Below are 14114 nucleotides of genomic sequence, written 5' to 3' on the forward strand. Positions count from 1 at the left end.
AATAGAGTTGCATAGGGATACAACAGTAAGATTAAGGTTGGATGACAAGGGACATCTGTCAGAGGAAGTGAAGGTAGAAAGAGGGGTAAGGCAGGGGTGTCTGGGGGCCCCCTTGTTTTTTATCCTCTTCCTGTCTGATATGGGTCAAGATCTAGAACCGTCCACATTGGCCAGCCCAACCCTTAATGGGAGTAAGATCTTTTGGCTGGCTTATGCGGACGACATAGCCCTATTGGACAGAACAGCTATAGGCCTTCAAAGATTGCTGACCAAACTGGGTAGCTATGCAGAGACAAATGGTTTAACAATAAACCTGTTAAAATCTAAGATTCTTGTGTTTAAACATCCACAAAAGAAAATTAGCTTTGAAAACTGTTCATTGAATGGGCAGACTATACCATGTGTGGAAGAGTTAATCTATCTCGGTTATAAGATCTACGCCAGCGCGAGAAATCAAGAGCATGATATCCTCACCAAGGCTTACGAAATGATCCCTCACATGAAAAAAATCAAAACTAAATACTGCAAATGCTCTGTCCAGCCAAAGGTTAAATACTATGTAGCCAAATTAATACCGGTTATTCTATATGGCCTAGAAGCTAAACCCTCACTCTGGAATACAAACTGGGCCAGAATAGAAGGTAGAATCTGGAAGGACTCCCTTAATCTTCCCATGAGCACATCAGGCTGGAATCTACGGTTTGAATTAGGCCTTATCTCTTTAGAATGTCACGCAGAATGGAAACTAATCGCACTATATAGAGAGATAATGTCCCCTATGTTGGGCTCCCTGTATGAACATGTTGGAGGTCACCTGAAAGACTCAAAGTCTAGGATCATGAGAGGGCTGGATCTAAAAGTAAAAAACATGTTAGACAGAGTAGATGTTGACCTTGAAACTCTGATTACCAACCCTCTTAAGGTAAAACACAATCTGGAGCGGTTAGACTGGATTAAAACTATTTCTTTGGTGAGAAGCTCCAAGCTTCGTAATGAGTTCTTGACTGCGGAAAAAAAATGTAGGCCAGCTTCCGCCTTACCTAGTGAGATACCCTGACCCCAGAATAAGATTCAACTTTTTGCGGGAGAGATTGAATCTGGTCCCCACAGGGGAGGTATTGGTAATAAGATATCAAGAAGAATCTGCAATCAAACTATGCAAAATATCTTCCAACCCAAGACTCCAATCACTCCGTCACATCCTAATGGAGTGTGAAGGGACCTGATCCCTGAGGCTAGCAAAATTAATAAGATTCATGCATAAGGAGGAGGGTCTAATTTCAGAACATCTTTGGGAAAGAATGATTGCAGGCCATGAAATTCAGCTCACCGCAACAGTTGTCGATATATTGGAACAATTGAATGTTAAATTAGCTCAGATGAGAAATGCTCTGGATGGGGCAAGCGGGGAAGAGGGGTAATTGTGATTCATATTAAGGAAAAATGGATCACGCGAATAGCGCCAATGCGCATTGAGAAAATGGGAAGGATAAATGTATTTTAGTGCTTATCGGACAGCAACCTTTGAATAGAGGAAAAGATGAAATTGTCCCAAGGAGGGCTTTAAGAAGTGGGGAGAATGAACCTATTTTATTGAAGTTATTGTTTCTTAATGGTTATTGATTTATTTTTATTCATTTTTTATTTTTATTTATTGGGTTATTTTCTCCACTTCTGGGAATGTTTAATCTGTATTATGATTAATAATTGTAAAAGTTCTAACAAAATGTTAATTCTTTTTCTTGAATCAAATACAATTAAAAAAACATAGCAGAATCAGAAGCAGATAGAGTAGATATAGCAGAATTATCTGGCGTAGAAGGAAAAAGAAGTTGTGCAAGGGTTTGGAAGAGACACCTAGGGTGGGTAGAATGAGTGTGCAAGAGATCAGAATAGTAAAGACGCTTTGCAGAAAATAAACATGCATCATAAAGGGCATGATAAGAAAAGTAGGAAGAATGATCAGGCGTTGATTTAGACTTAAGCCAGCGCCTTTCAAGACGGCGAAAGAAAATGACGCATAGAGCGAAGATGAGGAGATACCCAGGTTTGGGATGGTTTCTGGGTGGGGTGAAAGAAGGACATAGGATAATAGAGTTGGTCTAGAGAGAAAGAAAGAGATGAGGAAATGACAGAGGCAGCCTCATCAGCATTGAGATCAGAGAAGGAAAGAGAAGAAGGGAGAGCATAGATGCAAATAGTGTTCGAAAGCGTGGGGTTAAAGTTACGTAGATGACGGCGAAAAAATGTGGATGGGGTGAGAAAACCGGGACCTTGCAGAGGTTGAGGGAAGTAGCGATACTGAAAGCAGATAGTGATCCAAAAGAAAGACACATAGGGCTAACACAGGTGAGACAGTGGGAGTTGAGATGAAAATTAGATCAAGAGAAGAGTCAGATATGTGAGATGAAGGGGTCACAAGAGGGAGAAGAAAGTGGGAATCAAGAACTGAGAGAAAAGGAATGGTAGAATGGATTGAGGATAGATGGATATTAAAGTCACCTAATAGTACGACGAGAGTAGGAGTAGGCAAGATGTGAGACAAAAGATGATCAATGTCTTCACAAAAGGAGCCGAAAGAACCAGGGGGACAATACACAACAATAAATGAGATAGGAAACGGGCTAGAGAAGATTTAATAGAAACATTCAAATGAGGAATAGGACGGAAGAGCAATAGGAGAAGAGATAGGAGAAAGGGAGGAACGATTAAATATGCCAGTGCCCAATCCACAACTAGTGGGACGGGGGACGTGGTTGAACAAGATCAACGATGTGGTTCGGGAGGCAGCGACAGTAGTATTGGGAGTCAGAATCCATGTTTCTGTAATGCACAGAAAGTGAAGATTTAGGGCGTCATTAGGACACTTGCCAGTCCGGACTGGCATATTACAGGTCTGCCTGCCGGAGCCGCCGTGCCTGACAGGTCTGACCCTGCCGGGCACAGCGGCCACGGTAGGCAGACCGGTCATGGAAGCACAGGCACCGTTAGCAACAGTGCCAGTGCTTCCGTGTCCCCACTCCCATAGATTCCGATCGGACTCCATGGAAATGGGGAATTACAGTTTACTGGTGCCTGACTTTCTGGGCCGCTGGGTTTGAAAACTCCCGGTGGCACCAAGAATCAGGCACCGGTAAATATTTATGGGTCTGGCGGTAACCCATCGGCAGCACCTGCAGGGTTACCGCCGGACCCATAATGAGCCCCTTGGTCTTGAAAATCGGTCCAAAGCTGCGGCAGATTTTTTACATAGTGCCCTAGCATTCCAGAGTCCTACGTCAATAGCGGCATCTGATCGTGTCCAAGTATCCAAGCAGTAGTGCTCACTCACAGCCAATGGAGAAGCTTATGTGGCTTCTTTGCTCCCAACATATTATCTCTGAAAGACAAAGATGTATCCTTTGCCTCAGCTGTGTGAGGGTAAAGGCCCTTAAGAGGGGATTAGGAAAAACAGACACTAGGCGAACCATGGAAGCATTAGAGACCTTCTTCCCTGACCGACAACCCTAAAGGTAATTAACATGTCATCTTTCCAAAAGTATTTGGTACCATCTAGGTAGAACCTGAGAGACCACTGAACAGACGGTATGTTGTTTCTGTTCAGCGTCAGACCCAGAATATTGGGGGGAAAAAAGACAAAGGAGTGCCTTACCGATGAGGAAAACAATGAAGACCTTGAAGTGGGCAAAGGCTGCAACAAGGAAGGTCACTTTCGAAGTGACGAGCTTAATATCTGCTCATAGAGCATGTGAGAAAATGCTATAAGAACAGGATAGAGATCCCAGACCATATAAAAAGCCTTTACGAGCCCCAAAAATAAGTTTTGTGATGGGATCGGATGTAGACAAAACCATACAATCCGAGGTTCTATACACATCTATGGTTGCAAGGTATATAAGACATGAGTCAATTCTAATAGCAGAGCTCGCTAGAAATGAAATTAATGAGAGGCCATGGTTCAAGGAGCTAGAAAAAGATTAAGATTCCCCTCTGGAGTGGCTACGAGAGCCATGTAGGAGGACGCGTTCCAGCGGAGCTCCCGAGATCCTGAACAGATCCGGGCAAATCAGTGCAGTACGACTGCTTATTGAATACCGACGATATGCATGCCAGCGTGTGAAGGTGCTACCGAAGTACTGTGAACTTTTGGAGGTCATAGTAGCTACGACGGCTGAGATCGGAGAAGAAAAGTCGAGAGACGCCGAGAACAAAGGGCGACTCAAAATGGCCGACATAGACCTGAGACGGGATTGAAAAGAGTTGCGGGAAGACCTAACCAGGTCAGCGTGCAGTGCGCCCACTCATCATTCGGTAGACCTGCACATCCTCAGAACCATGTCCAGTAAGGCAGTGCGACCTAAGGCGAAACAGCCCACGCTGGATGACTTCACCAAAACGTCCCCGGGCTCGGACGCCACCAAGAATAAAGATGCACCGGCCGTGGGTAGCGCGACGACTTCGAGCTCTAACCAAGAAATCCTAGCAGCGATTGCGGACCTGAGAGCGGCCTGGGAGTCGAAATTAGAACAGGCTGTCTCTGAATTAAAAACGGCATTGGACCTCAAAGTTGGGGAGGTCCAGGAAGACGTCAATCTACTGAGACAAGACGTTAGGGTTCTGGCGGAGCGCACAGAGTCCCTAGAAAAAGAAGTTGGCCCGAATACGGCGGACTGTGCCACCCACAAGGCAAAACTGCACGCCCTAATCCAAAGGGTGGGCAACCTGGAAAGTAGAGCGGAGGAGGCTGAAGGACGGGCCCGTCGCAACAATATCCGCATTGTGGGCCTACCGGAGGGGACGGAGGGCCGTGACCCTACTGACTTCGTTGAGACCATGTTGCTGCAAGAGATATCCGGAGGGGCCTTATCCCAAGGCTTCGCAGTGGAGAGAGCACATAGAGCCCTAACGAGGAGGCCGCCTCCTGGAAACCCGCCCAGACCCATCATTGCCAAAATTCTTAACTATCGTAATCGGGAAAGAATATTAGAACATTTTCGAAAAGGAGGCACGATCAAGAGAGGAGCAGCAAACATCACGGCGTATCCGGATTACACCCTAGCTGTGCAGCGGAGCCGCATGAACTTTGGGACTGTGAAACGGAGGCTGAGGGAGGCAGGTTACAAATATATGTTGCTTTACCCTGCAAAACTGAAGGTCATACAGGCGCATAAAACTTTATTTTTCGAGACCCCAGAGGACGCCATGGAGTGGCTCGACGCACAAGGGTGCCCTCAAGAATCGGCGGACCGGCCCCAGAAGGACTCGGAGGAGCTGCGGAAGACGTAAAATGGCGTCGCAAGATGGCGCGACTCATGGACCCTAAGACTTGATTATAGTCGGTTCGGAACCTTCGGTATGGAAGGTCAGTTGGTTGTACTGTTTGCCACAAACATTGAGATTATTACTGAACGGGAGCCCCATGGAGCGATACTCTCTCCCCACAATAGCTTAGGTTAGGTGGCCATTAGGGCGACCTCACCCTACTGGGCTCCGTGCACGGACCGGTGTTTGCGGAACCAGATGTGGGGGTGCCTGAGCTCTTTTGTTGAAGCTGGGCAACAGTTGGGGTGTGTGGTGTTGGGGGGAGGGTGGGAGAGGGAGGGGAAAGGGGGTTGGAGTTTGGTTGTGTGTGTGGTTTGTTTGGGAATGAGCTTATTCGCGGAGTGGCTGCAGTGGGACGCTTTCTGTGTCATGAGAACTGCTGGAGGTTCCCGTAAGTGGGGTGGGAAGACACATAGCTGCCATGGGTGACCTCAAGATTGCCACCTGGAACGTCCGAGGCCTCAATAATTACCTGAAAAGAAATAAAGTCATGTTGTATCTTAAACGACAGAAGATCGACATTGCCCTGCTACAAGAAACGCACCTGGCCCAACATAAACTAGACCTTGTAAAGAAAAAATGGGGGGGTACAGTGGTGGGCTCCCCGTACTCGGCCTATGCCAGAGGTGTGCTGATCTGGGTGGCCCCGCATGTCCCACTTAGAATTGTACGAGAGGAGGTAGACACGGAGGGTAGGCTGGTAATACTGAGGGTACTGGTTGAGAACAGAGGACTGAGTATTATTAATACATATGCCCCCAATCAGAATACTGCTGTATACTTCAGGACTCTATGTACACGCCTGGGCCCGTGCGCAGGGGAACCGATCATCTGGGGGGGGACTTTAACTGTGTTCTTGACCCCAAGATAGATAGGTCCGACAGGAAAGTAGACAGGCCCACCCCAGCGGCCAGGGCTCTACGGGTACTATTAGACGACTATGGACTAGAAGATGTCTGGAGATTGAAACACCCCACGGCCTTGCAGTACTCTCATTATTTGGCCCCTCAACAGTTGCACACGAGATTAGATTACTTCTTTGCTACGCCAGAAGTGACGATAACAACTACACAGGTTGAATACAGAGCGAGGGTCCTGTCGGACCATTCGCCCTTGGTGATGGCCTGGCAATACGGCCGCCCCAGAGGGCGGATTCCAACATGGCGCCTTCGGGCGGAGGCGCTCAGAGACCCGGTCTTCAGAGAAGATATTAGAGAGACGATTACAAGGTATTTTGAGGAGAACACGGGCAGTGTGGATTCGGCTGGTACACTTTGGGAGGCCTTCAAGGTGGTAGTGAGGGGCGACGCTATTTCTAAATCAAAGGGCCTTCAGGGGGGGGTTTTAGCTGAGCTGGAGAAAGTGGAGAAAGAATTGGAGCGTGAATGTACCAGAGGGGGAGGGGACACAGACCTAGTACTCGAATTACAACAACGATGCTCAGAGCTTTGGGAGCGGCTTTGTGACCTCAATTACAGGAAATACGTGGAGAGGCAACATGCAGGAGGTGACAAAACTGGTCGCCTACTGGCATGGCTTTATAAGAGGGAAACCCCCAGGGCCCCGGTCATGATGATAGAAAGGGAAGACCGAGAGGAGGCTCACACTCAGGAAGAGGTTAACGCTGCTTTCTTAGATTATTATAAAGCGCTGTATGAGGACAAAGGGGAAGTCAATCTGGATAAAATCAGAGACACACTGGAAGATATAGAACTGCCCAGGATTAGTGCAGAGGAAAGGGAGGAGTTAGATGGCCCCGTTACGCTAGACGAACTGGAAGAGGTGGTGAAACGGCTGCCTACTTGCAAGACCCCGGGCACTGATGGACTCCCGAGTGAGTTCTACAAAACGTATAGCGCAGAGATACTCCCCCCTATGCTGGAGATGTACAACGAATCATTCGAGGGAGGCCGATTGCCAGACACGCTCAGAGAAGCGCTGATCATACCACTGCCCAAGCCTAACAAGCCGAGACAACACTGTGGATCGTACAGACCGCTGTCGATGTTAAACCAAGACAGTAAGATCCTGACAGCGGTCTTGGCGGATAGGCTGCGCAAGGTCATCGGCAGGCTGATACACTCGGATCAGACAGGTTATGTCCCTGGCAGGAATATAACTCATAATCACAGGCGGCTCCACCGAGTGATAGAAGAAGGGAACAGAAGAGATGAGGAAATGGCAGTGATCTCCCTAGATGCAGTTAAGGCGTTTGATTCGGTGAGGTGGCCATGGCTGTTTGCGGTCCTGAGGGAATATGGGTTTGGGCCAGGCTATATCAGATGGGCGAGACTACTGTATAGCCAGCCTACGGCTAGGGTGCGCACGGGATCAGTGATATCCGATAAGTTGCACCTAAGTAGGGGTACTAGGCAGGGATGTCCTTGGTCCCCGATGTTATACATACTGGCCTTGGAACCCTTAGCGGTATACAGCAATATGACCTGGTGGGCATCGAGGTGGGAGGAAAGAGCCATTTGATATCCTTATATGCCGATGACTTGCTGCTGTACCTAAAGTATCCGGAAGAGAACCTCCAGTATGTTTTGGAGGTCATGCAGAAGTATGCCGAATTGTCCGGCATAGCGGTTAATCCTGACAAGTCGAGCATGTTCCCCCTAGGGTACTATTCGAGGGTCCCCACGGAACGCTTACCGGTATTGCCCGTGCCTTGGGCAGCCGAGTCCTTCCGATACCTCGGAATAGACATATATCACACTGTGGGAAATGAACATCTGCATAACACCGAGGTTGCTGTGGATAAAATCCGTGCGTCTATGCGATTTTGGGAAAAGCTGCCGCTAGCAATGATAGGGCGAGGGGCGTTGCTTAAAATGGTTGTCTTGCCTAGACTGCTGCATTTCTTCAACAACATACCATACTTAATAGCTAGGAAGTTCTTTACCAAACTCGACAGTATGTGCAGGGATTTCCTATGGCACGGCACTCGCAACCGAGTGGCGCTGTGGAAGCTACAAAACTTCTACGATAAAGGAGGGATTAAATTACCACATTTTGAGGCCTATTATGTAGCGAGCCAATTGCAATATGTTACACAGTGGCTCTCTGATGAGGAATCTCCCGAGTCCAGGTTGGTTGGGACAGATTGCACCCCGTTTTATTTGAAGGAGATCATCTGGGTCCCTAGACAAGACTTAAATCTTTGCCCTGGTATGCTGTTACTTGGGTGGAAAATGTGGCGTAGAGCATGCCGGCTACTGGAAAGCCCGGATCCGTGTTCGCCGCAGGTGCCACTGGTTGCCTTGACTGCGGGGGATGGTCAACTTAGAAAATTGATCAGAATGTACTGGGAACCGGTTGGGTTGGCCACGTTAGGAGATATATGGCAAGATGGGGCCATCAAGGATTTTGCAGACTTAGAAGACGAAGCTGGGTTACATGGGGGCCAATATGTTACATACCTCAGGTTGGTACAGACTATCCGAAAATCTTGGCCTGAGACGGTGTTAGCGGAGGATCCGGACGCCCTGATTGATACAATATATGACATATCGGAGGGCGGACACGAGATCTCCAGATTGTACGAGGTGGTGATGTTCCGAGTGGGAAAGGACTTGACAGACTTGAGACTAGAATGGGAAAAGGAGGTGGGGGTTCAGATGACTGATGGGATGTGGGAACGGGCTCTGGGATATCATAAAAAAGTGTCCAGAAATGCTAGATTACAGCAAATCCAACTATATATCACACACAGAGCGTATTTGACCCCCAAGAGAATAGCTAAGTTTGCGAACTCGGGCAGGCAGGCATGCCCGAAGTGTAACGAGGAGAATGCGGACATGACGCATATGTTCTGGTCCTGCCCAGTAATTGAGGTCTTCTGGGGAGAAGTGTCACAGAAGTTGGCTGACAAAGGGGTCCCGATAAGCATTGACACGACCTGGGCTTGCCTTCTAGGGGGGTTCTCCAGACCAAAGAACACCAGACATCTGGGGAAACTGAGAGACCTAGCATATATACTCGCTAAGAGGAGGATAGCCATGAACTGGAAGCAATGCTACAAACCTAGGATAGAGATGTGGTGGAGGGATCTCCAAAAATGGGCGGAAGCCGAAACCATGGCCTGGCAAGAGGCATGCAGTAAATGCGGGGAGGAGGATGTGGGCAACCTAGTAGCCTGGAGGTCATTAGTCACTGGTCTGTTTGGGGTACGAGGAGAACCTACTGCCTCGGAGGAAGCCACCCGGCCACACCAGGTCGATACGGAACTACCCTGTGGATGAGCTCTTGGGGGGGAGGGGGGGAGTGTAGTGTTGTGTTTTGTTAAGTGTTTATTGGTTTATTGTGTATAATGTCACAAGTTTGTTTATACTGTTTTCACTTAAAATAAAATAAAAATATATTTAAAAAAAAAAAAAAAAAGATTCCCCTCGGGAAACCAGTAGCTGAACCAAAGCCCCTTACCTCTGCATTGGTTTCTATTCTAGCTTCCTGTATGGTCAACCTATTTACGTGAGAGAGACCTAGATATCCTAAACTTAGCTTCTTAGGAACCAAGCAGTTCATTGATGAAGGAGAGAAGGATGCATAACCCTCCCTTTCTGTTGGGACAGAAGCTGGAGAACTATTGGGTGAAAAACTGGCCCCTGCATGGCCAGATCCAAAAACGGAATATGGCAGGCCAACTGGGAGTCACCAGGAACAGAGACCACCACCTAGATTGTTACCTTTTGATGACTGTCTTGAGGATACATGGAATCAGTGAAAATGAATCATGGACATGATTGTCCATGAAATGTGGATACTGACACCTAGGAAACCGGTCCCCAGGTCTCCACAAGAGGCAAATCTCCTACATTTGGCATTCACTGGAGATGTAACAGGTGCACCAAGAGATTGCCACATCGCAGAAAGATTTGACCAAGAAAGCTGGGGTGAAGCTCCATCTCTTGACTGGCTCTGCCCAACTAACTCAGTGTGTGCCTTCACATTGTCTTGACTCACCAAGAGAACCATCCTAAGGAAGATGTTGTGATGAACGCCCAACTCCCAAATCTCTAATCGCAGGAGGCACAATGGAGGAGATTTCGCCTTTGCCTTCTTGTAAAGATAAGACATGCAGGTCGTGTTGTCCACATGGATGAGAGAACCCTAATTGAGATCACTGGAGGAAAAGCTTGAGCACCAGGAAGACACCCCAGCACTCCAAAAGATGTTCAGATGCTCTCACTGAGGCAAATCTCCCATTTTCTATCATGACTGACAGGCATCTTTATATATAAAGCGGAATGTATTATGGGGGTGTGGCTTGGCGGCCATGCGGTAGACAGCGAATCTCAGGAGCCCGGACACGATCCTTGTAGAAAATTGACCAAACTGGCTTGATTCTGCCACAAAATACAGCCAAAACATAAGAACAGGCCGCAGAATATCCACCGAACGGCAGGGGTGTTCTCCGTTGGAAATCAGAGGAGGAAATGAGTGAATTATCAACTTTAAAGATTCTCCCCACCGAGTCCAAGATGGCGGGCAGAAGCTGTTTAGCTTGCCGGGCAAGCCCCTCAAATTGAAGGAGCCGACGGCAGCTTGCCAGGTGGAAGAAGCACACTAAAGCATAGAGAACAGCTGACAGACTTTGGGGGACCGGGAAGCACCCGAGCCACGCAGGGAGGGCAGCCAGCTTCATGAGAAAGAGGACCGCTGGTGGAGAACCCGCGCATCGGCCATCGGGACGACAGGCTTGGAAGTGCTAGCGCTGATGCACGGCTCGGCAGCGACTTCGGAGCACCAGTGTAGGGGCAAACACATTAATGCGGATCGAGTTGTGGCAGTTCTGAGCCCGTAGGCACGGCAGAGGTGCCATGCGTGGGATGGGGGCCATCAACAGACTGGACGGACCCCCAACGGCTGGCGACACCAGCCCCATCCTCAGAGGGGGGAGCGCAAAGCCGCTGGCTCGGCAAACGTCATAGAGGCAACGCTGCACCCAAGTGCGTACTGTTCACCAAAGGCGGACAGGACCAGAGGCCACTGGAACCCGTACCAAGACCAGAAGGGATACTACGCCCGCCTGGCCACACTGACAGTGACGACGCCCACAGCTACAACACGAGAGGAGATTTCAGGCAGCTTCTGAAGACCAAAACAGCACCGGGGGTGCGACAGGAACGAGAGCCGGAGGGACCAGTGAAAACCGCCCAGCCCCGCGTGAAGGTGAGCGGTGGGATAACGGACAGATGCCGGTGGGCGCTGCAGACTCTGGGCCTACTCAAGGTAGACGCAGCACCTAGCAGATTGCAAGAACACCTGGCAATGGGGTGGGCCATTACCCACTGGGCCACTACATCAGTGCACAGGCTACTCAAACAAACATTTGGATCCACAGTAAAGGGACGGTGCCACGGGTGACCCCTGGACCGGCACCGGTAGGGAGCCCGGCAGAGAGTTTGTGGGCTGAAACAAGAGGGTGGGGAGACGACGGAGAGCAGGCCTCCCCCTCCCCATGGAATCACCGAATGCAGGCGAGGTGACCTGGGATAATCCCGCCTGAGGCTCAAGGCCCCCCACGCATTCAAAGAGAAGCAAAGTTCCCCAGCACGAACACTTGGGCCTGTCTGCCATCTGCACAAGGAGACAACGGCAGTGGAGGGCCGAGGGAGGAGTGGCCTCTAATATCCCGAGAATGGGTGCAGCCACCGACGGCCCATGCACGCACGTCCACCATCCCCAGGCAACCCGCAGCGGCAAAAGCAGACGAAATCCCAAGTGAGAGTGAGAGCAAGAACTAAAGCGGTGTGGCAAGCGATTCCAAGTGCAGGGTGGCTATAAGCGGCCCTAGTTAATGTAACAACGTGGGAGACCACAACCCAATAACCAGGCATGCCAGCACAGTAGGGTGAGAGGAGGGGTGAAGCCAATCAGAGCCCTGCAGGGACACAGAGGAATCACGCAAGTCCCTCTCAAGGACACTTCCATGCAGGCGAAGGGCCACCAACAGTGAGGACTGTACCCATGGTGATTAGCAAGCCTCGAGTGCCACGCAAACTCATTAAGGAAACCTGAGGAACCCAAAGGTAGCCCCAATACGATGCACCGAAAAGGGACGCAAGGAATCCCCCAGCACAAGCACCCAGGCCACCATCCACACAAGATAATAATGACAGGGGAGGGCGAAAGTGGAGTGGCCTCCTACGCCCCAAGAAACGGCACAGCCTCCGATAGACCATCCCTGGTCATACATAATCCCCAAGCAACCCACACCAACAGGAGCAGTCAATACCCCAGGTGAGAGTGGGAGCAGGGAGCGCAGCAAGCGGCCCCAAGCTATTATAGACCACCCCAAGCTACTATAGACCACCCAACGACATGGGAGAGCATAACCCATTGACCGGGTGCATCAGCACAGATGGGAGGGGAGAGGAAGTGTGCTTACCAGAGCCTTGCAAGTGCAGAGACACGGAGGAATCCATATAAAAGTCTCTCTCAGGAATGTTTTACTGCAGGTGGAGGATGTGTCCGCGGTGGATAGCCAACCCTGAGTGCCACACAAACTCCTTGAGCCGACCCGAAGAACTCACCAGTCGCGGAGGAGGGCACAGAGCCTTGCATAACACCAAGGGGGGAGTATGCCAGACAAATCAAAGGGCGGAAGAGGCAAACAGACCAGCATGGAATCCTTTGCTAAGAAACATGAGAATAGTCAACCTACCCCGTCAGACACGAACACAGGGCGACTGGCTCTAAACAGCAGAAGGAAGGCCATAGCAATGGCCCTATACTAGATGCTATAGCGGCCCTAAAGGCGTCCATGGAAAACGAACTAGACGCGGTGATGGTAGACATGAGCCTCCTTCGGCAGGATGCAAGGACCCTGATGGACCGTGTGGGTATTGCGGAACAACAAGTACAGAACAATACCACCGACATTGCCACCACCCAGTCCCAAATGTCAGATGTGTCACGACCCTTGACCCAAAACCCCACTGGCATTCCGACATGCCAGGTAGGGTCAGGACTCGGGGTTCATTTGGGGCCTCAGGAGCCTTGCACTACCTTCCTGGACTCTCCTGGAGTCAGTTCTGGCGCCTTTGGCACCAGGCTCATGTTCAGAATGGGAAACCTCCTTGAAGGGACTACTTTTTCTTTGGGGCCTGCAGCCAACTTGGAGGCACCCACACAGTCTAGTTCCTAGAACCAGACTGTGCGGTACAGTGTTTTGGGGTGTGGTAGCCCAGGACTACTTTACTAAAGGGCTATATGAACCACACCCAAGTTACAGCACACGCTTCGCGTTATTCTGCAGCCAGCTGAGTGATGCTCATCCTCATCGTGTCCAGTGTTCTGATACCAGCGATCCTTGAAACAACGGACCTGCAGAGGAGACAAAGAACATCATTATTAGTCTCTTCTTACTTGCAAATTCCATCCCGCCTCTGTCCATTGTTTGTCCATGCTTCTGCTGCTCGCGGTCATCCATCCAGTCTACAGCATCTTCGGGACACAGCGAACACACCAGAATGAAGCAACCTGGAGGGAGAGAGAGAAAGACAACGTTACAGTGCTAGCCTCAGTCATCACGAGAACCTCACCTGGTTGGGCATCTCTAGGCTGGCCTTGTTCCGGAACACCTTGGACGCCAGAAAAGAACATTGCGACCTGAAAAGTAAGGAAGAGTACAGGTTACCAAGTAAAATACAAAACAGCGCCGCATTTATCGCATTACCTACCAAATCGTAGTACGCTCTTGCGTCCTCCATTCTGGCAGGAGCACGACCCCAGCTGCGCACATGCCAAACCTCCGCTCACCTAAGGGGGAATAAAGAAAAGACATT

General features: G+C 49.7%; 1 protein-coding gene across 3 annotated transcripts in view; it reads right to left on the reverse strand.

Moving 5' to 3' along the window:
• LOC138582953 (uncharacterized) overlaps positions 1-14114 on the reverse strand; it is a 1114886-nt gene that overhangs the window by 467115 nt on the left and 633657 nt on the right. The gene's annotated exons all lie outside the window — the stretch shown is intronic.

This window comes from Ambystoma mexicanum, chromosome 3q (genome assembly GCF_040938575.1).
Source record: "Ambystoma mexicanum isolate Mex_15411 chromosome 3q, UKY_AmexF1_1, whole genome shotgun sequence".
NCBI classification, from domain to species: domain Eukaryota; kingdom Metazoa; phylum Chordata; class Amphibia; order Caudata; family Ambystomatidae; genus Ambystoma; species Ambystoma mexicanum.